This window comes from Scyliorhinus torazame, chromosome 16 (genome assembly GCF_047496885.1).
Source record: "Scyliorhinus torazame isolate Kashiwa2021f chromosome 16, sScyTor2.1, whole genome shotgun sequence".
NCBI classification, from domain to species: Eukaryota; Metazoa; Chordata; class Chondrichthyes; order Carcharhiniformes; family Scyliorhinidae; genus Scyliorhinus; species Scyliorhinus torazame.
The window spans coordinates 116,064,325-116,091,698 of NC_092722.1; the positions used below are offsets into that span (position 1 = coordinate 116,064,325).

General features: G+C 50.2%; 1 protein-coding gene across 1 annotated transcript in view; it reads left to right on the plus strand.

Annotated features, from left to right (window-relative positions):
* Positions 1–27,374, plus strand: part of pcdh15b (protocadherin-related 15b) — a 2,356,722-nt gene that overhangs the window by 755,622 nt on the left and 1,573,726 nt on the right. The gene's annotated exons all lie outside the window — the stretch shown is intronic.

A 27,374-nucleotide genomic window follows, 5' to 3' on the forward strand; every position in this document is an offset into this window, starting at 1 on the left:
GCAGATAGGAGGGGCGGGAGGGATGAGAGATCCCCGGTCAGGATAGTTACGTGGAACGTGAGGGGTTTGAGGGGGGCTAGTGACGAGATCAATGGTCAAGAGATCAAAAGGTTAAAAGTGATGTTGTCATGCTACAGGTGACTCCCCTGAAGGTGAAAAATCGGGTGAGGTCCAGGAAGGGCTGGGTAAGCCAAGTATTTAATTTGGGGTTCGACAGCAAGGCACAGGCTTTGCAGTATTGGTCGGTAAGAGAGTGAGGTTCCGGATGGAGAAGTTGGTGGCGGCAAGGGGGGTAGATATGTGATTGTAACAGAGGCATTGGAGGGGAGGTCATTGGCGTTGGCCAGCGTGTATGGCCCTGACTGGGATTATGCAAGGTTTGTGAGGAAAATGTTTGGGGCCATTCTGGACTTGGATTCGCACAAGCTCATTGTGGGAGGGGATTGGAATTTGGTGCACGAACCAAGGTTGGACAGGTCACAGCCGTGCTTGCTCGGCCAGTCGGCGGAGGGGTGGGGGGGGGGGGGCGGGGGCAAAGGCGTTGAATGGGGAATTGGGAGGGGTGGACCCGTGGATGTTCTTGCACCCGAGGGGGCGTGAGCATTCGTTTTTCTCCTCGGTTCATAAGGTTTATTCGAGGATAGACGTTTTTGTAGTAGGGAATGCGCTGTTGGCAATTTCGGATCTCGCGTCGCAATGGGTGGACATGGTCCTTGAGAAGGAGGTAGTGCACAGACCGGGGTGGAGAACGGACGTGGGGTTGCTGGTGGACCAAAGATTTTGTGAAGGTGATTGGAGAATACGTGGGTTTTAACTGTACAGGGAAAGTATCGCAGGCGGTGGTATGGGAGGCCCTAAAGGTGTTAGAGAGGGGGGAGGTGATATCGTTTAAGGCCAAGATGGATAAAGAGGACAGGGAAGAGCATCAAAGGCTGTTGATGAGATGTTGGAGGTGGACATGACGTATGCGGGGGATGCAGATAAAGCACTTATGGACAGGAGGGAGCTACAGGCCAACTTTGATCGGTTGTCCATGGGGAAGGCGGTGCGCCAACTGAGGCGGGCGAGGGGAGAGATTTATGAGGATGAGGAGAAGGGAGCATGCTTGAAAGCCAACTTCAGAGGGCGGCAGCGGCGAGGGAAATTGTCCAGGTGCGGGATAGGAAGGGAAAAGTGGTTGTGGCGACTGGACGCTAAAAAGGCATTTGATCAAGTAAAGTTGGGGTATTTGATCGGGGTTCTTGAGAGGTTTGGGATCGGGCTGAGATTTGTGGAGTGGGTATGGCTATTATATAAGGAACCGAAGGCGAGTGTCCGCACAAACAATATGCGTTTGGGGTATTTTAATCTACACCAGGGGAATATGCAGGCAGGGGTGTACCATGTTGCCTCTGTTATTTGCATTAGCGATGGAGCTAATTCATTTTAAGGAGCTCGGGAATATAGAAGGGAAAAGTATGGGGGGGGGGGGTGGCTGCGATGGAATAGAGGGTGTCTCTGCACGCAGACGATTTATTGTTAGATATCGGAGCTGAGTGCATCGATGGGGAACAGAATGGAACTTCTCCGACGTTTTGGGTCTTGTGGTGTTGGGTGCTCTGAGGTACAGACGAACAAACACGGTTGCGATTGGTACAACGCAGTTTTATTCCAACTAGTTATTTACACATCTGACTTGGTACTCAGCATGTGGTGACTGTGTGAGTGTCTTGTTAATGAGGTCCTGGCCTTTTCCTGTCTCCAGATGGACTGGCCAGCAGGTGTCGTGTTTCTTGTCTTATACTGTGTCTGCTCTTGTCTGTTATTGGCTGTCGTGTTATGTGTGCTGATTGGTCTGTTGGTCTGTCTATCATGATGTGTCTTTTGTGATGTGTGTTTGAATATCATGACAGGTCTTTTTCAGGATGTAAATTAAACCTGGAAAAGAGTGAATACTTTGTGGTGTCCCGGCCGCAAGTGGAGGCGTGGTTGTTAGGGCTGCCATTTCACAGGGCGGCAACTCACTTCAGGTATTTGGGGGTGCAGGTGGCACGAGACTGGGTGGAGCTCCATAGGTACAATTTTACTAGCTTGTTGGGGAGGGTGAAAGCGGATTTGGCAAGCCTCCCTCTGTCACTGGGATGTAGGCGATTAAAATGAATGTGTTGGCACGATTTCTGTTTCTATTTCAGTGCTTGCCGGTGTTTTTACTGAAAGCTTTTTTTGAGGAAGTAGAAATGTTGATCACCTCATTTCACTGGGGGGATTGGGGGAGGGGGTGGTGTCGGTGATCTCCGGGAGGATTTTGGGGGAGGATGGGGTGTCCATGGAGGGGATCAAATCTATATGGGAGGAAGAGTTGTGGGAGGTTATGGAAGACGATTTGTGGTGTGTGGTGCTCTGTAGGGTAAACGCCTCAACTTCATGCGTGAGGTTAGGGCTAATGCAACTAAAGGTCGTGTATAGGCACACCTCACAATGGCGAGGATGAGCCGACACTTTGAGGGAATGGAGGATATATGTGAGCGCTGTGGGAAGTGCCCCGCAAACCATGTACATATGTTTTGGTCATGTCCAAAAGCTGGAGAAGTATTAGAGGGAGGTTTTCAGTATCATCTCGGGTGTGCACGTGAACTTGGAGCCAGGGCCCCTAGAAGCCATTTTAGGGGTGTCGGACCGGACTGGGCTGCAGGCAGGTCCAGGGATGGATGCTTTAGCCTTCGCCTCGCTGATTGACCGGAGGCGGGTCATGGTGGGTGGAGGTCAGCTTCTCCGTCCTGTGCCTTGTCTTGGCAAGGGAATTTATTGGAATTTCTGACTCTCAAGAAGGTGAAGTTTGAGCTGAGGGGGATAAAGTAAGGGTTCTACAATTCATGGGGGCTGTTCATTGTGCACTTTCGAGAATTGGTTAACATCGAACGTTAGGGGAGGGAACAGGGTGGGTGGGGTTATTGTTGTTCCTGATTACACTGTTTACTGATCAATTGTTAATTTTCTTTTTTACTTGGAATGTATGGGTGATGTTTTGGTCTGTATACTGAATGGGGTACTGTTTGGCGGATTGGTATTGTATTTGTTTTTGTTTGTCTTCTTTTGTTGCTTATTTGATGAAAATGTTGAAAATTAGGAGAAATAGAAGTTTTTAAAAAAAGGCCAGTAACCCGGGGCCAGGATCGATCTGGGGTCCTCAGTGCTGTGCGACAGCAGTGCTAAACACTGTGTCACCATGCCGCTCTCTACCAGGACATTGTCACGACACCCTGGGTTAGTACAAGGTCAATTCCAGCCTCACTTGACCCGCAGCCACAACACAAGTAATTTAACCAATAATTCTCAGAAACAAACCTTTAGCCCTTGACTGCCCAATAATTACAGTCACCAGGGTTGTAAGTTTAAACACAATTACTGTTTATTTATAACAATAACTATAATGAAATATGCAACAAATTCAACTGGTTAATTGTTATCTAATTCCTATTTTCCGCTTTAACTTGCCTCCCACCCACAACATATATATATACACACACACACACAAGACAGAAAAACACAGAGGGGAATAGAGGGGTAAAATAAATCGCAAGTGAAAGGGAAAAATAATCTTTGTTTCTCTTGGTGGTTATCAGCACCTTACTCCTCTTCAAACATTGCTTTCAGTTCAAGGTTTTACTGTAGATTCATTCAGATCTCTGTAGTTTCAATAATACAGCACTCACATCCTTTCTGGAGAGAGAGAGTCCTGGGGCGAGATTCTCCGACCCCCCGCTGGGTCGGAGAATCGCCGGGGGCTGGCGTGAATCCCGCCCCCGCCGGTTGCCGAAGTCTCCGGCACCAGATATTCGGCGGGGGCGAGAATCGCGCCGCACCGGTTGGCGGGCCCCCCCGCGCGATTCTCCAGCCCGGATGGGCCGAAGTCCCGCCACTAAAATGCCTGTCCCGCCGGCGTAGATTAAACCACCTACCTTACCGGTGGGACAAGGCGGCACGGGCGGGCTCCGGGGTCCTGGGGGAGGCGCAGGGCGATCTGGCCCCGTGGGGTGCCCCCACGGTGGCCTGGCCCGCGATCGGGGCCCACCGATCCGCGGGCGGGCCTGTGCCGTGGGGGCACTCTTTCCCTTCCACCATGGCGGAGGCAGAAGAGACTCCCTCCAATGCGCATGCGCGGGAATGCCGTCAGCGGCCGCTAACGCTCCCGCGCATGCACCGCCCGGAGATGTCATTTTCGTGCCAGCTGGCGGGGCACCAAAGGCCTGTTCCGCCAGCTGGCGGGGCGGAAATTCGTCCGGCGCCGACCTAGCCCCTTAAGGTTGGGGCTCAGCCCCCAAAGATGCGGAGCATTCCGCACCTTTGGGGCGGCGCGATGCCCGACTGATTTGCGCCGTTTCCGGAGAATTTCTCCCCAGGTCTTTGTTTGCCACCTGTAATGATTTTCCTGTTTTAAAAAAAAAAGCAAATTACTGCGGATGCTGGTATCTGAAACCCCTCCCCCCACATCTACATCTGTCAGAGTTTACCCTCTGATGTCAGTTTCTCTGCTGTTTGGCCTTTCACATCTTTTGTTCTCTCTGGGGACTGCCATTAGCACTCTTTTCCCCTTGGTTTCTATGGCCATTAGCACCCGGTTTCCCTGGGTTTCTGTGGCTATGACTCATCTTTCATTCTTACTCCACAGTATAAATATTTCCCACTTTCTCTGTCTGTTAGCTTTGACAAAGAGTCATTGGACTCGAAACGTGAGCTCTTTTCTCTCCCTACAGATGCTGCCAGGCCTACTGAGATTTTCCAGCATTTTCTTTTATTGTTTTCCTGTAGATTCATTCATTCAGCATCTCTGCAGTTCCAAGAACACAGCACTCACAGCCTTTCTGGAGAAACACGGAGGAGAGAGACAGAGACCTTGGCCCTGTGCTTCCAGGAATCACACTGAGCTCCTTGGGACTCTGAAAAGCATTCCACTGGGATAGGATCAAATCATTACTTGTTAATGGACAGAGTACGACCTTTTGACCAATTCATTGGCCACAAGCAAATCAATCAAACTGAGTCCTACCCCATCTCTCTCTCTCTCTGGTATCCAAAATTTTGACGCCGCTGTTCAAACCAGCAGAGATTAACAGTGTACGCTCCTGTAACTTCCAAATTCCTCATTCATTCTGATGCTTGACTGAAAGATACATGTCCATTAATCACTCATGGATCAAAAATGACAACGACAAAATTTAAAAAAAGGTAAATCAAGGAATAAACATGAAGGACCCTGACAATACCCAGATCCCTCTGTACTTCCAGAGTTCCACAATCTCTCTCCATTTAAATAATATGCTACTTTTCTATTCTTCCAGCCGAAGTAGACAAGTTCACATTTTCCCCATTATACCCATCTACCAAATTGTCCATTGTCCATCTGTCCCATTGGGCAGAAGCAGCATGGGTTCATGAAAGGCAGGTCATAAGAACATAAGAATTAGGAGCAGGAGTAGGACATATGACCCTTCGAGCCTGCTCCGCCATTCAATGAGATCATGGCTGATCTTTTGTAGACTCAACTGCTTCACTGGGCAGGGAATTCCATAGATTCACAACCCTTTGGGTGAAGATGTTCCTCCTAAATCTACTTCCCCTTATTTTGATGCGATGCCCATAGTTCTGCTTTCACCCGCCAGTGGAAACAACCTGCCCGCATCTATCCTATCTATTCCCTTCATAATTTTATATGTCTCAATAAGACCCCCCCCCCCCCCCCCCCCCCACGCCCACCCCGCATCCTTCTAAACTCCAATGAGTACAGTCCCAGTCTACTCAACCTCTCGTCATAATCTAATCCCCTCAACTCTGGGATCAACCTAGTGAATCTCCTCTGCATTCCCTCCAGTGCCAATATGTCCTTTCTCGGGTAAGGAGACCAAAACTGAACACAATACTCCAGATGTGGCCTCACCAACACCTTATACAATTGCAGCATAACCTCCCTAGTCTTGAACTCCATCCCTCTAGCAATGAAAGACAAAACTTCTTAATCACCTGTTGCACCTGCACCCCAACTTTTTGCGACTCGTGCACCAGCACACTCAGGTCCCTCTGCACAGCAGCATGTTTTAACATCTTACCGTTTAAATAATAATCCATTCTGCTGTTATTCCTCCCAAAATGGATAGCCTCACACTTGGCAACATTGAATTCCATCTGCCAGGCCCTAGCCCATTCACCTAACCTATCCAAATCCTTCTGCAGACTTCCGGTATCCTCTGCACTTTTTGCTTTACCACTCATCTTAGTGTCGTCTGCAAACTTTGCCACATTGCACTTGGTCCCCAACTCCAAATCATCTATGTAAATTGTGAACAATTGTGGGCCCAACACTGATCCCTGAGGGACACCAGGAGCTGCTGATTGCCAACCAGAGAAACACCCATTAATCCCCACTCTTTGCTTTCTATTAATTAACCAATCCTCTATCCATGCTACTACTTTACCCTTAACGCCATGCATCTTTATCTTATGCCGCAACCTTGTGTGTGGCACTTGATGTCTAATTCTGAGATCTCAATTTTAATCTCCCCACCATTGGTGGCTCTGACTTCAGTAACCTAGGTATTTAAGCTCTGGAATTTCTTCCATTTACATCACAACTTCTCTACATTGCTTTCCTCTTTTAAGATGTGCGTTAAAACCCACTGTTTGACTAAGCTTTTGGTCTTCTGACCTAATATCACCTCATGTGTCACATTTTATTTTTAAATGCTCACGTGAAGTATTTTGAGAGGTTTTATTATGTTGAAGGTGGTTCATAACTATAAGTTGTTATTTTCATGTGTTTAGTGTTAAGTACGCACATTTTACATAGAAACAGTTGATGCTTTCCTCAACATTTCTAGACAGAGTGACATTCTCCCCCATTTGGACCTCCATGTTGATTTATTTTCAGAAGTGATGTCAATGGGATGGAATTCTCCGACCGTGGGGATACTCTGTTCCTGCCCGCAGCACACCCTACCCGTAGGTTTTCCGGCAGTGTGGAGTGGCTTCAATGGGAAATCCTATTGACAAACGATGGGAGTTAGGAGTCCTGCCGCCAGCAAATGGCGTGCTTCCGAGAAACACGCGGCTGGGGGACCGGAGAATTTGTGAAATAAATTCTATTTTATTAAGCTGTCGTAAATCAATCACAGTTCAGGGACACTAATTTCCTTTAACTTGGGATACGTACATATATTCCTGGCCCACAATATTTGAAGTTCTGCGATGCTTTCTCAGTGGCACACGTGGGGCGTCATTCTCTGCCGGCGGGAGTCTCCATTTTATCGGCGCCCGGGGGTTTCCCGACGGCGTGGGGCTGCCCCACAATGGGAAACCCCATTGACCGGCCGGTGTTACGGAGACTCCCGCCGGCCGGTCGGGGCAGAAATGTGGCGGGGCGGGTAGGAGAATTTCGCCCCTGATCCCACTATAATGGGCTGGTCTCTCCAGTCCCTCAGCCACAGGTTACACAGCGGCATGCATTTACTGGTGGTGGGATTGTTTGTTCCCGCTGCTTGTCAATGGAATTTTCCATTGGAGACACCCCATGCTGCTGGGAAACCCGTGGGCAGGGAACAGCGAATCCCAAAGGCCGGAGAATTCCAGCCAATGTGTAACAGAACAGCAACATTCACATGTAGACCCTGCAATCATTTATCAACACTATGCTGAAACTCTATCATGGCTCACTAGTATTTTCTTTGCTGGAGAAACTTGGAGCCCCAGCATATTAGGGCATATATCAGCAATAGCAGTAGAAGATGCCTGGAGCCTCCATTGTTTTAACCACCCCATTGGCCACATGAATTGTTATCGCCTTCTATAATAAATTGTACTAACTTGCTAAAGTGTGCAGTTTAACAAACCATGTACCATCACTGATAGTGCCTCAACATGCACTTGCTTCACATTCATGCATTTTTGCTGGAATTTTAAATTGACTCTAATGAGAGGAAACGCAGCGTGTTGCTATAAATGTCAAATATGTTTTTTTTGCCAAAAAGGAGACAATTCAACTATGAATAGCCAAATTTTGTGGATCGAGAACATGCACACAAAGTTTAATAAAGCTGCAGTATATGTGTTCTCATATCGCAAGTCATAATCAATGCACTGGCATTATTGTTTGTTGTGCAAATTATCTCACAGCAAAATGGCTGCAGGACCATTTGTGGTCGATCATTTAATGAAATAACAGATGGTAGAAACAGCAGAAAGGGAGTATTGAGGACATTGGAGACCCAGCACTGTGCCTATGAGCTGCCCTCGGCAAAGATGCTATTGTGCAAGGTATATCAACCCGAAGCTCACTTTGGAACAATGTCAGTTAAGCCTTTTTTTCCAAAGCAACAAGCTGTTAATGAGTTTCGCCGCTTGCTGTGGGAAAATTTGCAGTCAAGATCAACAAATGCAACAATACTGTTTGTGGAAATCGCTGCTTTAAAATTGTTTTATTACTTGTAAACCTCACATTTTGTTTCCAGAGCTACATGCTAGAACCCCCACACTGAGTTCTGGGGGACATCACTTTTGTCACGAACGTCCAGCTGTGATTCTTTTTCTTGTCCACATCTTGTCTCTTATCCCCCCAAATATTTTGCAAACCAAAATATCCGACTGCCTTCAATTGCGTGAACCTCAGTTTTATTAACATTCCTGGATCAAATGTCTTAGAAAAATCTATGTATACAACATTCATTAATCCTCTACTTAACACCTCAGCGAATCTGTCAAAGAACTCTATTAGGTTAGTTAGACATGACTTACCTTTCACAAACCTGTGCGTGCTCTCCCTAATTAACTTCCAAATGCTCACTTACTGTGCTCCTGATGATGGATTCAAGCAATTTTGCCACTAACGTGCAGCTCACTGATTGGTAATTATTTTATTCAGTACTTCTTTCTTTTCCCAATAAAAGTGTACTGTTTGCCTCCTTCCAATCCTCAGCTGTTAGCCACTAATCCTTTGGAAGATAATAATTAATATAGCCAAGTTTCCTCACCTACTTTAATGAATTTCTTCTATTCACAACTCTGTAAATCGTTCCTGTCTGCCAGGCATTGTGTCCTGCTCCTTCACTGATAATCAAAAACTATGTAGCAATTTTGTGACATTTTTATCCTGTACTATGGATAAACCTACCAAAGGCCATTTTAATTGCTTAACCACCTCCATTACAGCTCTCTTTTTTTTTTTGCTACGTTGGCAAAACCCTTTGCTATCACCCTTTATATTACTTGTTTATTTTTCTGATTCTCTTTTCGCATTCCTTATGATTTCACTGATTTATTTTTGTTGCTTTCCATAATCCTCATTGTTCTCATTTTTGCCACGATCTTTCACCTTTTTAAGCCTATTATTTAACACTCCAAGTAGATCACAGTTGCATTTCCTCTTAAGTATTAATTTGCCTTTCAGAGATACATATAGTTTCTGATAAAAGCAAAAACTGCAGATGCTGAAAATCTGAAATAAAACAGAAAATGCTGGATAAACTCAGCAGGTCTGGCAGCATCTATGGAGGGAGAAATAGAGAGCACGATTTAACTAAAACATTTCTAAGTTACATTTTGGGTGGGTTGGTAATGTGTTTCTCGCCGGCTGTTTGGGTGGGATCCACACCACTTTTCAATCACACTTACGGTGTGATTTAATGGAACTGAAACAGAGTCCAGTTATGAGCACGTTTAGCTGGTTGTTTCCTGATGCTTGCAGTGCCAAGGACTACCCCACTATTAAACGTGACTCTGCTTCATTTTTGGCCATGGCCACACTGAGACTCATTTCCTGCACCAGTAAGCTCAGATAAAAATGGTGGCACAAAATCTGGACCCCCCCCCCCCCCCCGCACTGTGGCCTCCGGACCCTCTGAATGTCCTGACCTACCGATTAGGGGGTCTGCGAGCCCCACCCACACCACTTCAGAAGTGCAGAGCACGTCTAGGCCGATCCCCGACGTGGAAAAATGCCACCTGGGCACCTTGTCACTGTCAGCCTGGCACTCTGGCAGTGTCCCTACCAGCCTGGTAGTGCCACCTGGGAACCCTGGCACTGCCAAGGTGACACCCAGGTGGCACTGCCAGGGTACCCGGGTGTCACTGCTAGGGTGGCAGGCTGGTAGTGCCACGGTGCCCGGGTGTCGTCGGGAATGCCCGGGGGCGCCCGATCGTATGGGAGACCCCATCCAAGTGGAAGCCATTGCAAAACAGCACGCTCTCGGGGTCTCTGAGACAAGGCTGTTAGATGTTGCACCTTGGCTAAGTCCGGCATGAACATAGTTAAGTGAGGTTAAATGCACACTTAAATATGCAAATCTGATCCCGTTAGATCTCACAAGCTGTAACAAGCATTGTAAATTGCGTGAGAGGCCTCTTGCAAGATTTATCGGCCTCGGCGCGTCCCAAGGCAGGTGCAACAAGGCCATTAGATCGCGCTTTTAGCCTTTTTTGCTGGCATTGTGTAATTTTTCCCCGGTCAAGCCCACACACTTGGAAATCTTTTCAACACTGTGGAGGTTAACTTGCTGGCGAGACCGACTCCTAGAAGATTGGGCCGCCATCAAGAGTTTGCCCCAATCTCTAAATAAGCTTGAGGGTTCCCCACACCCCGCACCCACAGGCAATACCACCCCCACACATGGGAATTACCTCCCCCTCCCTAATGAGGATACTCTGCTTTGGGGTCGCTGAGGGCCCCCCTTTCAGGACCTCTACCTTAAACCCCCAACCTTTATGAAGCCCTTCATACACGCACTTGACCCGCCCCTCACTCTTCATAGCCCCTCTCATCCCCCCTTTCATGGGCATGGCCCCCTCAGGTCCTGACCATTGGCAGTGGCACCCATGCACCCCAACATTGGCACATGGGCACCCAGGATGGCAGTGCCAAGGTGGCAGTCTGGTAGTGCCAAGGTGCCCAGGTGCCAGAGGGAGAGCCAGCAGGCCTGCCTGCCCTGTTCCCGAATACCCAGGGGCCTCCAATAGCCTGGGAACCCCCCCCCCCCCTCCCCAGGGTGCCGTTAGGCCTGGTCCACGTAAGTGTGGATCAGTACTAAACAAAACCCGGTCCATGCCTCACTGGGGAGGCGGGGAAATGCTCAGACACATTTAAATGAGCCAAAAGGTGAGACCCAGATTGCAATGTCTCAAGAGGTTCGGATGAATCTCTCAGATGTCTCAAGCATTGCGAATCTCACAAGAGGCCACTCGCGAAATTCACAGGCCTTATCAGGTCACCAAGTTGGGCGCGACAAGTCTGGTAAATCGCACCCAGGGTTAACATTTCGAGTCCATATGACTCTTCTACAGAACTCATATTTTTCAGAATTCACCTATCAGCTGTGACTCCTTTATTACAGAAAGGGCATAAGGTCATTTCTAGAACCATGGAGAGGCCAGTTTAACATAAGTGGTGGGTAAGGTTTTAGAAAGAATAATCTGGGGGAAAATCAAAAAATACTTGGGGAGATTTGAGCCAATTATGGAGAGATTAGTAAAATACAGATTATGCTTGACTAACCTAATGATATTTTTGATGAAGTAATGAAGAAGGTTTATAAGGAGGGAGATACGGATTTAAAAAGAAAACATTTGATAAAGTACCACATAAAATGCTTGTTGACAAAATTGTTATCTTGCATTAAAAAGTTGGCTCAATGACAGAAAACAGTGATTTGTGCTAAATGATTGTTTTTCAGACTAGGGGATGGTAGATAGTGGTGCTCCTCAATGTTCAGTGCACGGAACTGTCTTATGTTACATATATAAATACATGAATGACTATGATTGGAATGCTGAGTAAAATTTCAAGATCTATTAATGACACCAAACTGAGAGGATATTAATTGACTGCAATAGGACATAGGTAACTAATAGAATGGGCAGACAGCTGGCATATGTAATCTACTACACAGAAATGTTAGGTGATGTACTTTCACAGGAGCATTAGGGAGGGCCATTATAGGATGCACCAGGGTGGACAGGGGTTTGTGTACATAGATCTGTGAAGATGGCAAGACAAATTGAGAAAACAGTTCGCAAAATTTATGGGTTCTTGAGTTTCTTAAAAAGACATATTGAGTACAAAACCAAGGAAGCTATGAGGAAGGATACAGCACTGCAAGGAATGTCATGATGCACAGGAATCATTGCAGGTAGACCAGCAACAATGACAGGAGGTTAGGCAACAAGAAAGAGGCATGTGCCAGCCCCTGGCATATCTATGAGTTTACAGGACCAAGATGACATATCTACAAATGTTGAATAAAGAGGGTCTAAAGAGTCTATGCATCTCCAGGGTGACCATCACAGACCTATGTTTCCTAATGCATTGTTTCATGGGGAAACACTGAGCCCCATATGTAAGTGACATTTGAAGGTTACTGCAACTCTTAACTTCTCTGCAGCCGATTCCTTCCAGTAGTCTACAGGTGACATCTGTAGCATCTCCTAAACAGTCACTCACTGCTGCATCAAGGAAGCGGCAATGCACTGCACAAGAATACTAGAGAATTGATAAGAATCTGGATGGATGAGGACAACCAGTCGGAGAGAACAATTGGATTAACAGCCATTTCTGACTTTCCGTGTGGTTCACTGTGTAATAGACGGCACCCATGCTATCATCAAGGCACCACCCAAGCTGCCTGCCATGCTTAGAAACAGAAAGGGACTCTATTCTCTCAATGTGAAGTTAATCTGTGACTACAAGAAGCAAACATATAGGTGTGAGCTCACTGTCCTGGCAGCAACCACGATGCCTATGTGTTTCGACATTCACAGATGCCGCAGTTGTTTGTGCCAATCCTACAAACCAAAGAATGGATCCAAGGTGACAAGGGCTACCGTCTACGCACATGGTTTATGATACCCATCAGAAACCCAGTGAGGTAGAAGAGAGGTTTAATGCCTTTCACAGCACAATAAGGAATATAATAGAACAACGCATTGGTCAGCGAAAGATGTATTTCCACTGCCTCGATCATGTTGGGAGTGCCCTCTGGTATGTCCCAGGAAAGATGTCACAGATAGTCTTTGTGTGCTGTGTACTGTATAACATCACCATGCAGCGGGGTGACAATATCAACAGAGAGGAAAAAAAGGAACAAAAAGCTCATCTGAGCTCATCTGATGAGGATGATGGGGGGTAGAGTGACATGGAAGGGGATCCACATCAACAGGCTAAAATAAAAGCAAAAACATAATACTGTGGTTGCTGGAAATCTGAAATTACACAGAAAATGCTGCATAAACTCAGCTGGTCTGCAGCATCTATGGAAAGAGAAACAGAGTTAACATTTTGAGTCCATATGACTCTTATTCAGAGCTCCACCAGTTTGTCTACCTGCATTTTGCCCTTTACCCTGGCAACTAGGAGGCAACCTGAGGTGGACTTATACTTTTGGGGGCCCCATGCTCTCTTTACTTTGCAGGACCCCCACATCACGCCCACAATCTGGTGACATGGCGGTCTGCCCCAAATGACTTCAAGCCCGCCCACAATGATATCAATGAAATAGTAAGGGGAAACAGCATCTGTGGAGAATGAATGAATTGGCATTAACCATTCTATTTCTCTCTGACTGATCTGAATATCGAAAGCACTTTTTGTTTTAAGTTCAATTTTCAGCATCTACATTTTGTTTGAACTTTATAAGTATTTTGGTGAGGTCTGAGATATGGGGCGAGATTCTCCGACCCCCCGCCGGGTCGGAGAATCGGCGGGGGCTGGCGTGAATCCCGCCCCCACCGGTTGCCGAATTCTCCGGCACCGGATATTCGGCGGGGGCGGGAATCGCGCCGGTTGGCGCCCCCCCCCCCCCCCCCCCCCGCGATTCTCCGGCCCGGATGGGCCAAAGGCCCGCTGCTAAAATGCCTGTCCCGCTGGTGTAGTTAAACCACCTACATTACCGGCGGGACAAGGCGGCGCAGGCGGACTCCGGGGTCCTGAGGGGGGGCGTGGGGCGATCTGGCCCCGGGAGGTGCCCCCACGGTGGCCTGGCCCGCGATCGGGGCCCACCGATCCGCGGGCGGGCCTGTGCCGTGGGGCACTCTTTTCCTTCCGCCTTCGCCACGGTCTCCACCATGGCGGAGGCGGAAGAGACTCCCTCCACTGCACATGCGCGGGAATGCCGTCAGCGGCCGCTAACGCTCCTGCGCCGCCCGGAGATGTCATTTCCGCACCAGCTGGCGGGGCACCAAAGGCCTTTTCCGCCAGCTGGCAGGGCGGAAATTAGTCCGGCGTGGTCCTAGCCCCTTAAGGTTGGGGCACGGCCCCCCAAGATGCGGGGCATTCCGCACTTTTGGGGCGGCGCGATGCCTGACTGATTTGCGCCGTTTTGGGCGCCAGTCGGCGGACATCGCGCGATATCGGAGAATTTCACCCACGAGGCGGGATTCTCTCAGTCCATGCCGGGTCGGAGAATCGCCAGGCCAGGCGTGAATCGTGCAACGCCGCCCTGACGCCGGTCCACCGATTCTCCGGTGAGCGGAGAATCGGCGCCAATTACGCTGGCGCAGCCGGCGCAGCGCCGGTCGGGGGCTGCTCTACGGTGCCCCCCCAGCAATTCTCTGCCCGGAATGGGCCGAGTGGCTGGCCAAAAAAGCCTGAGTCCCACCAGCGCCGTTCATTTCTGGTCTTATCCGGCGGGACCTCGGCATCCATCCTCTCTGGGGCCTGGTCAGGGGCGGGGTGGGGGGGGGGCGGGGGGGGGGGGGGGGAATCAGCGGGCCAGTCTCTTGTGATGGGGGCCTCTTTTTCTCCACGCTGGCCCCTGTAGTCGTACGCCATGTTACATCGGGGCCAGCATAGAGATGAAGCCTACCGCGCATGAGCGCATCCACGCCGGTCGCAGTGCGCATCCGCGCCAGTCGCAGAGTGCATGTACAAACCCGCAGCACCCATTTGATGCCGGTATCAGCAGCTGGAGTGGCGTGGGTCGCTCCAGTGCCGTGCTGGCCTCCCATAGGTTAGAGGATCGCTACAGATAGCGGTCCGATGACGCCATTGTTAAACTCTCCAGTTTTTACGACGGCGTCAACACTCTGCCTTCAGATGGGAGAATCCCGCCCAGGACTTTATGGGCCAATGCTCTGGACATTAAACCATCAGAGTCAAACACAGCATGTAGAAAGAGACATGGAAATGAAAGTCAGTAAATCAAACCTTGCCATCTGTGTTTATATTTAAAATCATATAATTCAGGCCCTATAGAATTATCTGCTCTCCAATCCAATAGTTTCATATCTAGTATTTTATAATCTACATGCAATTTGCTGCTTTGTTCAAGTTTCAGAATGGTCGTGAACACTGAATTTAACTTCTGAAATGTAACGAGGTGATTCCACAGCACACAATTGTGCAGCTGATATCAATTAAAAATTCAATATTACAGATGGTGAAAATCAAAACAAAAGTGGAATAAAAATCCCACTATATACAGTGGTGTCAGTTGTAGGCCCAGCCTACACTCGTTCATCCCTTACACTTCCTCTGGCTGAGCACCTTAACGTCTCGGCTTACCCTTTGATTAGGGTAGGAGTGAACCCAGTGCATGGGATCGCAGAACGGGGAGGAGACTACAGTTTGGCGGCGGCAGCAAACATTGGAACATGGCGAAGGAGAGGGCCGCGGCATGGCGGCTGCGCCATTGAGTGCAAGCAGTTGTGGGTTTTACAGGAGGAGACGTGGCTGCCCAGGTTATGACCACAGGGCGCTGAACTAGGACTAAGTGACTGACAACCGCTGGTTTTCTACTAAGGGGAGGGGAACCAATTGTGTGTGTGTTTTATTTGCAGGAACATGGATTTTAAAATAAAAGAATCACAATCGAGGCTTGAAGAAACGTTGGGAGCGGGTGAGCAAGCGAGGATGGTTTGTGAGTGAAATGTTGGGTTGTACCGCCCAGCACCAACACTTGTAGATAAATACATCGGAGATGGACTTACACTCACCACAGCCACCTCTCACAATGCCCCCCCCCCCCCCCCCCATTGGCTTGGGCTCTGCGTTGCAGCGCTGTGTGCATCATGGTAAGTCCAGTTTCATGGGGCGGCAGGGAGGCACAATGGTTAGCACTCCTGCCGCACAGCGCCAGCAACCTAGGGCGAAATTCTCCCCCAACGGCGGGATGCCCGCCGACTGGCGCCAAAGCCGGCGCAAATCAGACGGGCATCGCGCCGGCAAAAAGGTGCGGAAGTCTCCGCATCTTTGGCGGCCTAGCCCCAACATTGAGGGGCTAGGCCGACGCCGGAGGGATTTCCGCCCCGCCAGCTGGCGGAAATGGCGTTTGTTGCCCCGCCAGCTGGCACGGAAATGCGGCGCATGCGCGGGAGCGTCAGCGGCCGCTGTCAGTTTCCCAGCGCATGCGCGGGAGCGTCAGCGGCTGCTGTCAGTTTCCCGCGCATGCGCAGTGGGGAGAGTCACTTCTGCCTCCGCCATGGTGGAGACCGTGGCGGAGGCGGAAGGGAAAGAGTGCCCCCACGGCACAGGCCTGCCCGCGGATCGGTGGGCCCCGATCGCGGGCCAGGCCACCATGGGGGCACCCCCCGAGGTCAGATCGCCCCGCGCCCCCCCCCCAGGACCCCGGAGCCCGCCCATGCCGCCTGGTCCTCCCGGTAAATACCAGGTTTGATTTACGTCGGCGGGACTTCGGCCCATCCGGGCCGGAGAATCCAGCGGGGGGGTCCCGCCAACCGGCGCGGCCGGATTCCCGCCCCCGCCCAATCTCCGGGAGCGGAGACTTCGGCGGGGGCGGGGGCGGGATTCACGGAGGCCAACGGCCATTCTCCGACCCGGCGGGGGGTCGGAGAATGACGCCCCTAGTTTCAATTCCAACCCTGGGTGATTAGTCTGTGTGGAGTTTGTATGATCTCCCCCTGAGTTTTCTCCGGGTGTTTGGGTTTCCTCCAAAAGATGTGCAGGTTGGGTAGATTGACCATGCTAAATTTCCCCTTAGTATCCAAAACGTTAGGTGGGGTTACTGGGTATCGGGGATGGGATGAAGACGTGGGTCTAGCTAGGGTGCTCTTTCAGAAGGTCGGTGAAGACCTGATGGGTTAAATAGCCTCCTTCTGCACTGTTGTGATTCTATGATTCTAAGTCTGCCTCTGGAGGCGACACACCATTGGGAGCGACTAATCACAGCTGCAGGAAAACGCTACCTTTTCCTTTAAACATAATGTCACCCACACCTGTCACTTGTCACTTCTTCTAAGTTCCTGTAGTATTCCTTCAGGAGTAACAATTTATTTCATGGCAACATGGGGCGGGATCCTCCGATCCCGCGCCGGATCAGAGAATCGGCGGGAGGGCGGCGCAAATCCCGCGATGCCGCTCCGACTCCGGCGACTGGAAATCGGCGCAAATGGCGCCGGCGCCGGTCGGGGCCCACTCAACGCACGCGGCACTCCAGCGACTCTCCCCGCACAATGGGCCGAGTGCCCGCCGAGTTCGGCCATGTCCTGCCGGCGTCGTTCTCATATGGTCCTACCCAGTGGGACCTCGGCGTTCTGGCTGTGGGTGGCGGCCTGGTGGGGGGAGGGGGGATCCGACTCCAGGGGGGGCCTTCACAGTGACCTGGTCCGCGATTGGGGCCTAACGATCGGCGGGCGGGCTTATCCCATGGGGGCCTATGTTCCTTCCGTGCTGGGCCCCTGTAAGTCTCCGCCATGTTGCGCGAACTTGCAACGGACTTGGCGTGCATGCGCCAGCCGTGGCACGCATATGCAAACTCGCGCCCGCATCGGCAGCTGGAGCTGCGTGAAGTTCACCAGTGCCTTGCTGGCCTCCGTGCGGCGCAGGATTGCTGATCCTCGGGGCCAGGTGACGCCGACGTAAAACGCCCCAGGATCGGAGAATCCCACCCATGGTGTTTTTTGTGATTACCCTCCTTTTTCAACTGATTCACCAACGAGACATGGATTTGATGGATTTTGTTCATTGTCACGTGTGCCGAGGTACAGTGAAAAGTATTTTCCTGCGAGCAGCTCAACAGGTCATTAAGTACATGAGAAGAAAAGGGAATAAAAGAAAATACAGAATAGGGCACACAAGGTGCACAATGTAACTACATAAACACCAGCATCGGGTGAAGCATACAGGGGTGTAGTGTTAATGAGGTCAGTCCATAAGAGGGTTGTTGGACTGTCCAACACATAATCGCTGCATATCTGTTTGGCAACCTCTGACTTCCAGATGATGCCTGTACATTCTGATTCTTTCTCCCCTTCCCTACACGATTGATTGCCACCCATTGACAATCCTTAGCTTCATACTTGCTTTCTATCAGAGGTTCCATATTCTGGATTGGACATTTTAAAAACCCTGGGCGGGATTCTCTGTTTCTGAGACTAAGGCTGGGGGATTCTCTAACCCTCCGCGCTGAAATCACACTCGGGAATCACTGGCAGTTGCGCGTGAACGACATTGAAAGCGGCCTCTGCAGTGATTCTCCGCCGAGTTCCGCCGGCATGGTTCACATGTGGTCCCACCCGGCGGGACCTCAGCGTTCTGGCTGCGGGGACCGTCCTGGTTGGGGGACGTGGGGATCTGATTCCGGGGGGGTCCTCCTTGGTGGCCAGCCCCACGATCGGTGGTTCCCGATCGGCGGGCGCGCTCATTCCAGGGTGGGGGGGCTATGTTCCTCCGCACCAGGCCCCTGTAGGACCCATGATGATGGACCCGCGGCCGGCCACCGTGCGCATGCGTGGCCATGCAGCCGGTGCCCTGCTAGCCCCCTTGTAGACGGAGAATCACCCCAAATTTTCGAGGAAAAAGTCCGGAGTGATTCCCGCCCGTTTTCCAGTGGGCATGGGAACTTAGTCCCCAGAAGGGAGAATCCCGCTTTAAGTGTTGACGATGGGACAGCATTCACAGACTTACACAACAGCAAAACTAGTGCAGCACATGGACCGATTCAGTGACTGTTAAAGGGCTAGCACCGGTGCCAAATGGAACACAATCGAGTTCAAAGAGAAATGGTGTCGGATTCAGCAGATTTGTAATTGACACAGGAGGCTGACAAGCAGAAGAAGCATATACACACTTCAGTCCCAACACACATCATCCCAGCCAACAAGATGGCAGCAAGAAAACAGCCGCAGGATTTACAGACACTGAGCTCAAAACCCTCCTGGACGCCATGGAAGAGAGCCGGGCCACCCTGTACCCCAGCCAGGGAGGGAGACTACCAGCTGCTGCCATTGGCAGTGCCTGGACGCAGGTGGTAGAGGCAGTGAGCGCCACCAGAAGCACCGTCTAGACCGGCATGCAGTGATCTAAGAAGCTGCACGACCTCCTCAGGGCGGCCAAGGAGAAAGGGCAGCACAGCGTTCCTGTCATCAACCCTTGTCCCATACACCAGTTCTCCACCCCCCTCAACCCGGAGGGTGGATGAACTCCCACCTGCACCACATGCCAGCACCATGCAGGGTGCTCTGTCCACTGAAGCCACTAGCTGCATGCGTTGGACTGTCTAATACTGTGCACTTTCTGTCCCCCCTGATCAAGTGTCTCAGCATTGGGAAGGAGGGTGCCTGCTCAGAGCCACACCCCTTTCCTTTCATCTGACCCCCTCAGCCAGTGACCCCATTCTGTCCCAACCCAACTGTGGCCTTGGCCCCATAGCAAACTGTGCCCCTGATGGGTGCATTACAGGCAGCTGGAATGGAGAGCTTCTGGCCTCTGATTGATTGCCAGCTCATGGGACCAAGGGTCCTAATTCCCAGGAAGATCTGCCACTGGCCAGTTAATTGCATGGGACACTCAATATGGCCCGCCTTCCCCAACGGATGAGATGAGGTGCTATTGCCAGTTCTCCAGATGGCAGACGAGACTGTAGTCACTTTCATTTTCCACCCTTGATGTGAATTATCTCACTCCACCTGTCATTTTGTTTTGACATTTGTTTCCCTCCCCCCACTCTGTGGCAAATAAGTTTTTAGTTAAATCAATCATTGCTGCTATTTTAAATTATTTCCTCTATTGCCAACGGAAAGCTCAGTTGCTTCCACATTCATTGGCTGTTAATAGGCCCAGCCAAGTCCATAATTATCCACTGGTTCTTGGCTGACAATTATTCATTTAATTTAGATGTTGTAATACCATTTATTTTATTCAGGGTCACAATGGTATTTATTTCATTCTGTCGCTCTGATGTCTCTGATGGCTGATTGGGCCAGTTCCATAACAATTAATTTGCTTGAAAACCACAATGCTATTAGATTAACCCCTGGTACCAATATTAATTACTTAAACCCTGGTCTTAACATTATTTATTTAATTCCATACTTTTAATTATTTATTTCCTGTTTTAAATTGATAATTGCTTAATTTATATGTTGCAATATTATTTATTTTATCCCTTGTCTCCTATATTATTCATTCAGTTAATTCACTCTAATACCAATTAATTTGTCCATTGAGCAAAGTATCATTTACTTAGTTATCACCTCCAGGGATGTTTTCTGGGAAAACCATTCAGCTCCAATATTATATTGTTCATTGAAAGCTAAGATGTGCAAGGCATACTATTGTCGGGCCACCCACAGGATTACTGGTGATTTCACTTTCACCACTTCAGTTTCGAGTTTTTTTTTAAACCTGAGAAACAGTTCAAGCGGTGAGGATATCCACCTGTGTTTGCAGAGAAATATTTCAGACCGCATTGTGGTAGAAAGTTTTTTAAGTGATCCTATTGGAAGGTGGCATTTGTAAAATTCAAATTTACTGCAACTTAAAACGCAATTTAAAAACCAGATGATGCAGTACATTTTGAAGATAATACATAGGGAGGAATACCTGGCAGTGTTTGCTATATTCTGCAACCATAGCGCTTTAATTAGCACCAACCCTGCATTCAACCATCAATCACAGAGTGAGGTGTGGAAACATAAACAGTTGATGTCAATTATAAGATTTAATGTTCAGCAGCGCACAGTAACATGACAGATGTGTTCTGCTTACATACATCATTCCTTATGGATCTGAGTGGAGAAATACTGAAGATTGGTTTAAATATGTCAAATACCTGACAGGTGTGCTGATGTACCGTTCAGGTAGGTTCTGCTAGAATACGAGCTGGCTGAAATGTGTTCACAAATCGCTGATTCTGAGTTAATTAAACTTAGGAGTACAATTAATGTAAAAAGTAAATAAAGTCAGTTTGAAGAATAAAAATCCTTTCCTTGAATTTGACGGTGGCATTTAAATTCTGCCAGCCTCGGCTCTAACATGCCTGATTCTGGATCAGAATGTTACAGGTTCAAGCTCCACTCCAAAGATTTGAGCACATAATCCAGGCTGACACTTCAGTGTAGCACTGAGACAGTGCTGCTTATATCCAGATGAAAGAAGAGTAGAAAAAATGCCCTGGATAACATTTATCCCTCAACCCACACCACCAACATGGATAATTTATCCCTCCCGCCACACCATCAAGATAGATCATTTAACTCATTGCAATTTGTGGGACTTTGCTCTGTGCAAATCGGCTGTGAAGCATTTTGGAATGTCCCAAGGTCAAGAAAGGCACTAAAGACGTAAATAAAGAACTTGTACTTATTTAGCTTCGTTCGTGGCCTCATGTTGTCCCAAAGCGCTTCACAATAAAGTGGTACGTCTTGAAATGGAATTGGTGTGGTAAGATATGGAAACGATGTGCACACAAGATGGTCCCAGCAATGAGCTGGTGATGCTGCTGTCTGAGGGAAAATATTGGCCAGCGCCCAAGGGGAAATTCTCACTTGAAAGCCCGCACCCTCTTGTTACTACATAGGAGTGCTATTCAACATTATGTGCTCAAATCATGGAAGCGATTGAACCCACATCCTTTGAACTCAAAAGGAGTGCTGCAATTGAGCTAAACCCAACTTTGTGCAAAAAGCCGTTTACTGCCTCATCCATTGAAGGTGGGCGAAGGTAATGTTTTTGCCACATTAGTTTGTTTGTCTGGAACAAATGGATCACAAGGACTAATGGGAGGATTTCAATGAAACCTGAAACATAGATAGGGGGCAGGATTCTCTAATCCCGCGGCAGAGTGTCCACGCCGTCCTAAGCGCCGTCGCGTTTTATGAAGGCGTGAACGGGCCACTCCCACGTCTAATTCTGGCCCCTACAGGGGGACAGCATGGCGCTGGAGTGGTCCGCGCCGCTCCTGCTGCAGATCCCGGCACGCACTGTGCGCCACGGGATCCACGCATGCGCAGTTGCACCGGAGCCAACGAGGGCATGCGCGGTGGTGCTGGCACCAATGCGTGCATACGTAGTGGCCTCCTTCAACGCGCTAGCCCCGACGCAACATGGCGCAGGATTACAGGGGCCAGCGCGTAGGAAAAGAGGCCCCCAGCCCCAGAGGCCAGCCTGCCGATCGGTGGGTCCCGATCGCAGGCCAGGCCACATCAGAGGCCCTCCCTGGGATCGGACCCCCCCACACAGGCCGCCACCTGACCCTTACATGCCGAGGTCCCGCCGGCCCAGAGCTGGTTAGAACGACGCTGGCGGAACTTGGCTCTTATCCTACGGCCGCTCGGCCCATCCGGGCCGGAGAATCGGCGGGCCAGCCGCGTAGAGCGGCCCGCGACCGGCGCCGCACCGACCACGCCAGAGCCGATTCTACGCACTGCGGAGAATCGTGGGGCAGCGAGGCCCGTTCGCGGGGATTCCCCAGCACGGCACAGTGCTGGGAGAATCCCGCCCATGGTATGGCCCAAGATGGTCTTAGTTGAAGATGCAGATTTGGATCGGAATCCCAGAATTTTTCAAATGGATCTGTCAATATTAGGCGATAGGGCAAATTTACATTCAAAGAATTTTGCTGATTGTTTTAAAATATTGTTAATTGTGACAACTGCTGTGTTGCAATTTGTCACAGTTGACAAAGTGTGAACAGAGTTTTCAGGGCAGGTTGTTGGATTCATATTTGCCTGAAGCTTCTTTAGTGAGTTGGGAGCTTTTATTAAAAATATCTCTTTTTTTGAGTTTTGTAGTTACAGGACATCAACCAAACGGACAAAAGATCAAAGCAGAGATGCATAATTGAAATAACATTGAGTTGACATAGTGAGGTGGATATATGGGGCGAAATTCTCCCGAAACGGCACGATGTCCGCCGACTGGTGCCCAAAACGGCGCCAATCAGATGGGCATCGTGCTGCCCCAAAGGTGCGGAATGCTCCGCATCTTTGGGGGCCGAGCACCAACATTGAGGGGCTAGGCCGACGCCGGAGGAATTTCCGCCCCACCAGCTGGCGGAAACGGCCTTTGTTGCCCCTCCAGCTGGCGCGGAAATGACATCCCCGGGCGGCGCATGCGCAGGAGCGTCAGCGGCCGCTGACAGTTTCCCACGCATGCGCAGTGGAGGGAGTCTCTTCCGCCTCCGCCATGGTGGAGACCGTGGCGGAGGCGGAAGGGAAAGAGTGCCCCCATGCACAGGCCCGCCTGTAGATCGGTGGACCCCGATCGCGGGCCAGGCCACCGTGGGGGCACCCCCGGGGCCAGATCGCCCCGCGCACCCCCCCCCCAGGACCCCGGAGCCCGCCCATGCCACCTTGTCCCGCCGTTCAAAAGGTGGTTTAATCTACGCCGGCGGGACAGGCAATTTATCGGCAGGACTTCGGCCCATCCGGGCCGGAGAATCGAGCGGGGGGCCCGCCAACTGGCGCGGCCCGATTCCCACCCCGCCGAATATCCGGCACCGGAGACTTCGGCAACCGGCAGGGGCGGGATTCACGGCAGCCCCTGGCGATTCTCCAACCCGGCGGGGGGTCGGAGAATGACGCCCAAGGACTCTGCAGAGTGCCATCATCACTTGTTATCTATGTAGCTCCTGTAATACAAAACAGCAGAGCAAGTTTGGGATATATTGATGTTCTGAGGTGCTCTGAGGAAGAAGGTCAGGGCATTTTTCCTTCCCTCAAGGGAAGCACGGTGGCACAGTGGTTAACACTGCTGCCACACAGCGCCAAGGCCCCAGGTGCAATCCCGGCTCTGGATCAATGTCCGTGTGGAGTTTGCACATTCTCCCTGTGTTTGCGTGGGTTTTGCCCCCCACAACCCAAAGATGTACAGTGTAGGTGGATTGGCTATGCTAAATTGCCCCTTAATTGCAAAAAATTAATTGTGTACTCTAAACTTCCCTCGGGTATATGAATGGACTGGGAAGCTCTACATGTAGGGTTAATTATGAGCAGGTTGTGTTACTGGAAATTGGTTAGGAATTTTGATGAGAAAATGGAAACAAAGCTTCTTGAACCTGAACCTTCTCAATCTCTGACATCAGGGGCGTCATTCTCCGACCCCCCGCCGCGCCGGTTGGCGGGACCCCTCGCTGGATTCTCCGGCCCGGATGGGCCGAAGTCCCGCCCAGGAATTGCCTGTCCCGCCGACGTAAATCAAACCTGGTATTTACCGGCGGGACCAGGCGGCGTGGGCGGGCTCCGGGGTCCTGGGGGGGGTGGGGGGCGACCTGACCCCGGGGGGGTGCCCCCACGGTGGCCTGGCCCGCGATCGGGGCCCACCGATCCGCGGGCGGGCCTGTGCCGTGGGGGCACTCTTTCCCTTCCGCCTCCGCCACGGCCTCCACCATGGTGGAGGCGGAAGAGACTCTCCCCACTGTGCATGTGCGGGAAACTGACAGCGGCCGCTGACGCTCCCGCGCATGCGCTGGGAAACTGACAGCGGCCGCTGACGCTCCCGCGCATGCGCCGCATTTCCATGCCAGCTGGCGGGGCAACAAACGCCATTTCCGCCAGCTGGCGGGGCGGAAATCCCTCCGGCGTCGGCCTAGCCCCTCAATGTTGGGGCTAGGCCGCCAAAGATGCGGAGACTTCCGCACCTTTTTGCCGGCGCGATGCCCGTCTGATTGGCGCCGGCTTTGGCGCCAGTCGGTGGGCATCCCGCCGTTGGGGGAGAATTTCGCTCCTGGATCTCCTAACAATGAGGCAGCAGGATCTAGATGAGGTAATAATGCCAGATTTCCATCGACACCATGCACTGGGATGTTCATTAGGCACACCAGTAGGCATGTCCAAAGGAAAATAAATAAAGATCTGGGAATACCAATTTTTAATTTTTAAAAAATAATCTTTATTGTCACAAGTATGCTTACATTAACACTGCAATGAAGTTACTGTGAAAAGCCCCTCGTCGCCACATTCACGGCAGCACAGTAGCACAGTGGTTAGCACAGTTGCTTCACAGCTCCAGGATCCCAGGTTTGATTCCCGGCTTGGGCCACTGCCTGTGCGCAATCTGAACGTTCTCCCCATGTCTGCATGGGCTTCCTCCGGGTAGTCCGGTTTCCTCACACAGTCCAAAGATGTGCAGGTTAGGTGGATTGGCCGTGCTAAATTGTCCTTAGTGTCCAAAAGGTGGGGTGGGGTAACTGGGTACGGGAATAGGGTGGAAGTGTGGGCCTGGGTAGGCTGCTCTTTCCAAGGGCCGATGCAGTCTAGATGTGCCGAATGGCCTCCTTCTGCACTGTCAATTCTATGATATTCCGGCACCTGTTCCGGTACACTGAGGGAGAATTCAGAATGCCCAATTAATCTAACAGCATGTCTTTTGGGACTTGTGGGAGGAAACCGGAGCACCCGGAGGAAACCCACACAGACAAAAGGAGAATGTGCAGATTCTACACAGATAGTGCCCCAAGCCGGGAATCGAACCTGGGATGCTGGAGCTGTGAAGCAACAGCGCTAACCACTGTGCTACCATGCTGCCCAATTTCCATATCATTAAAATGCTGATACTGGGCCTGTAATGACGAAAACTTTGCTGCAGGCAGTGTGTTTGCTGACCAATTCTTTGATGCATTTATCTGTCTCCTGTTAGGAAAAAGCCTTGCTGCGGTTGTCTCAACATCTATTTGGATAAAGCAGCTTACTTCAGGTTAGGTCAACAGGATTGCCAAGCAATAGCTTGATTGTCCTGTGATTTGTTGGTGATGACCATAACAAGTGGAAGCAGCTGCCATCAATCCAGTGTATCTTTCTGAAAGGTAGAGGTGAAATGTCATTCTTAGACATGGAGAGCACAGGCTCACAATCAGTGCAGGGGAGTGAGGAGCTGTGGAGCAGAGGCCAAATGCTGAAAATAATTGAAAAATGCTGCCCTGGGAGTCATGGGGATGGAGGAGGATCACAATCCTCTGCAGTGTGAGCATCACTAAACCTTTCAAAATTATTTACATGATGGCCTCCTAAACTTGCGTGTCCCAGTGGGTTCCAGAAAAAATGTAAAATTAACACATGTATTAAAACAGGAGCATTTAGTAAGTGCAGAATATCCGGATTCGCTTTGCGAGCCCCTTTGTTCAGAATTTCCCTCTCAATAGTGATTTTGGTGTTTTTCCTTTCCGATTTTCAATTATAATGGGCGCGATTCTCTCTGAGACTGTCGCCCGGAGGTTGGAGATGGCCAGCCGAATCTGCTGCCGTCAATGGGATTCCAACCCACTCCACCGGGAAACCTGTGGCGGAGGTACACCGTTAGCAGGACCGGAAGATCCCGCCAGCGTGAACAGCCGGAAGATCTTGCAGTATTTATTTGGGAGAATTTCTATTTTTACATTTCAGTTTATTTTCACATTGTTGCCACCTATGAGTTTGAGGTCTTTCACTGTGATGTGGAACAGTTCCAGTTGGTTGGCTAAGTATTTCTCCTTGGAATATATTTTGTCTTCTGGATGCTGGAGGACATGGAGGATTTCCAGAGGATGCCTGGTTATACATTAGGCCAGTACTAGACTTGCCTCCGGTCAGAGAGATGGTCCAGAACCCCTGCCAAACATCTCCTTTTGCAGATGAGTTGGTGCGGGAGGCTGTTCTTCAGGTTGGGAGTGAGCTCTTAAAGGGATTTCTTGGAGTCCTAGTGTCACTGGTTTCAGGAAGGACAAGAGCATTTGCTTGATGGCCCTCCTTTTTAATCTGGGGAATGTGGCGAAGGCGAACCTTTTGACAGCGGTTATTCACCTCATCAAAGATTAACTGCCCTCTGGCACCAGTATTAAATACTATCCAACTAGAAAATGCTTTACCTCATCCATCTCTGTGCCAAAACTAAACACACCAACATAGACAGCCGTGACCCACTGTTTGCAGAAGACTGTTGTGTCCTTGCCCAGTCTGCACCGGATTTGCAATCCATTCTCAACATCTCCAATTCTGCATTGAAGAACCTTGAATGTTGCCAAAAGAATTTCATTTATCCATCCACACCTGGTCAGCCAAATGTTCCACTTCACATATATGTTGAAGGATTCTGGAATTATGTTGAGCATTTCCCATACCTCGGCAGTCACCTCTCAAAAGGTCACCATTGATGAGGCGATCCAACACCAGATCAGCTGCACCAACTCAAACTAGGACCATGAGTATTTGAC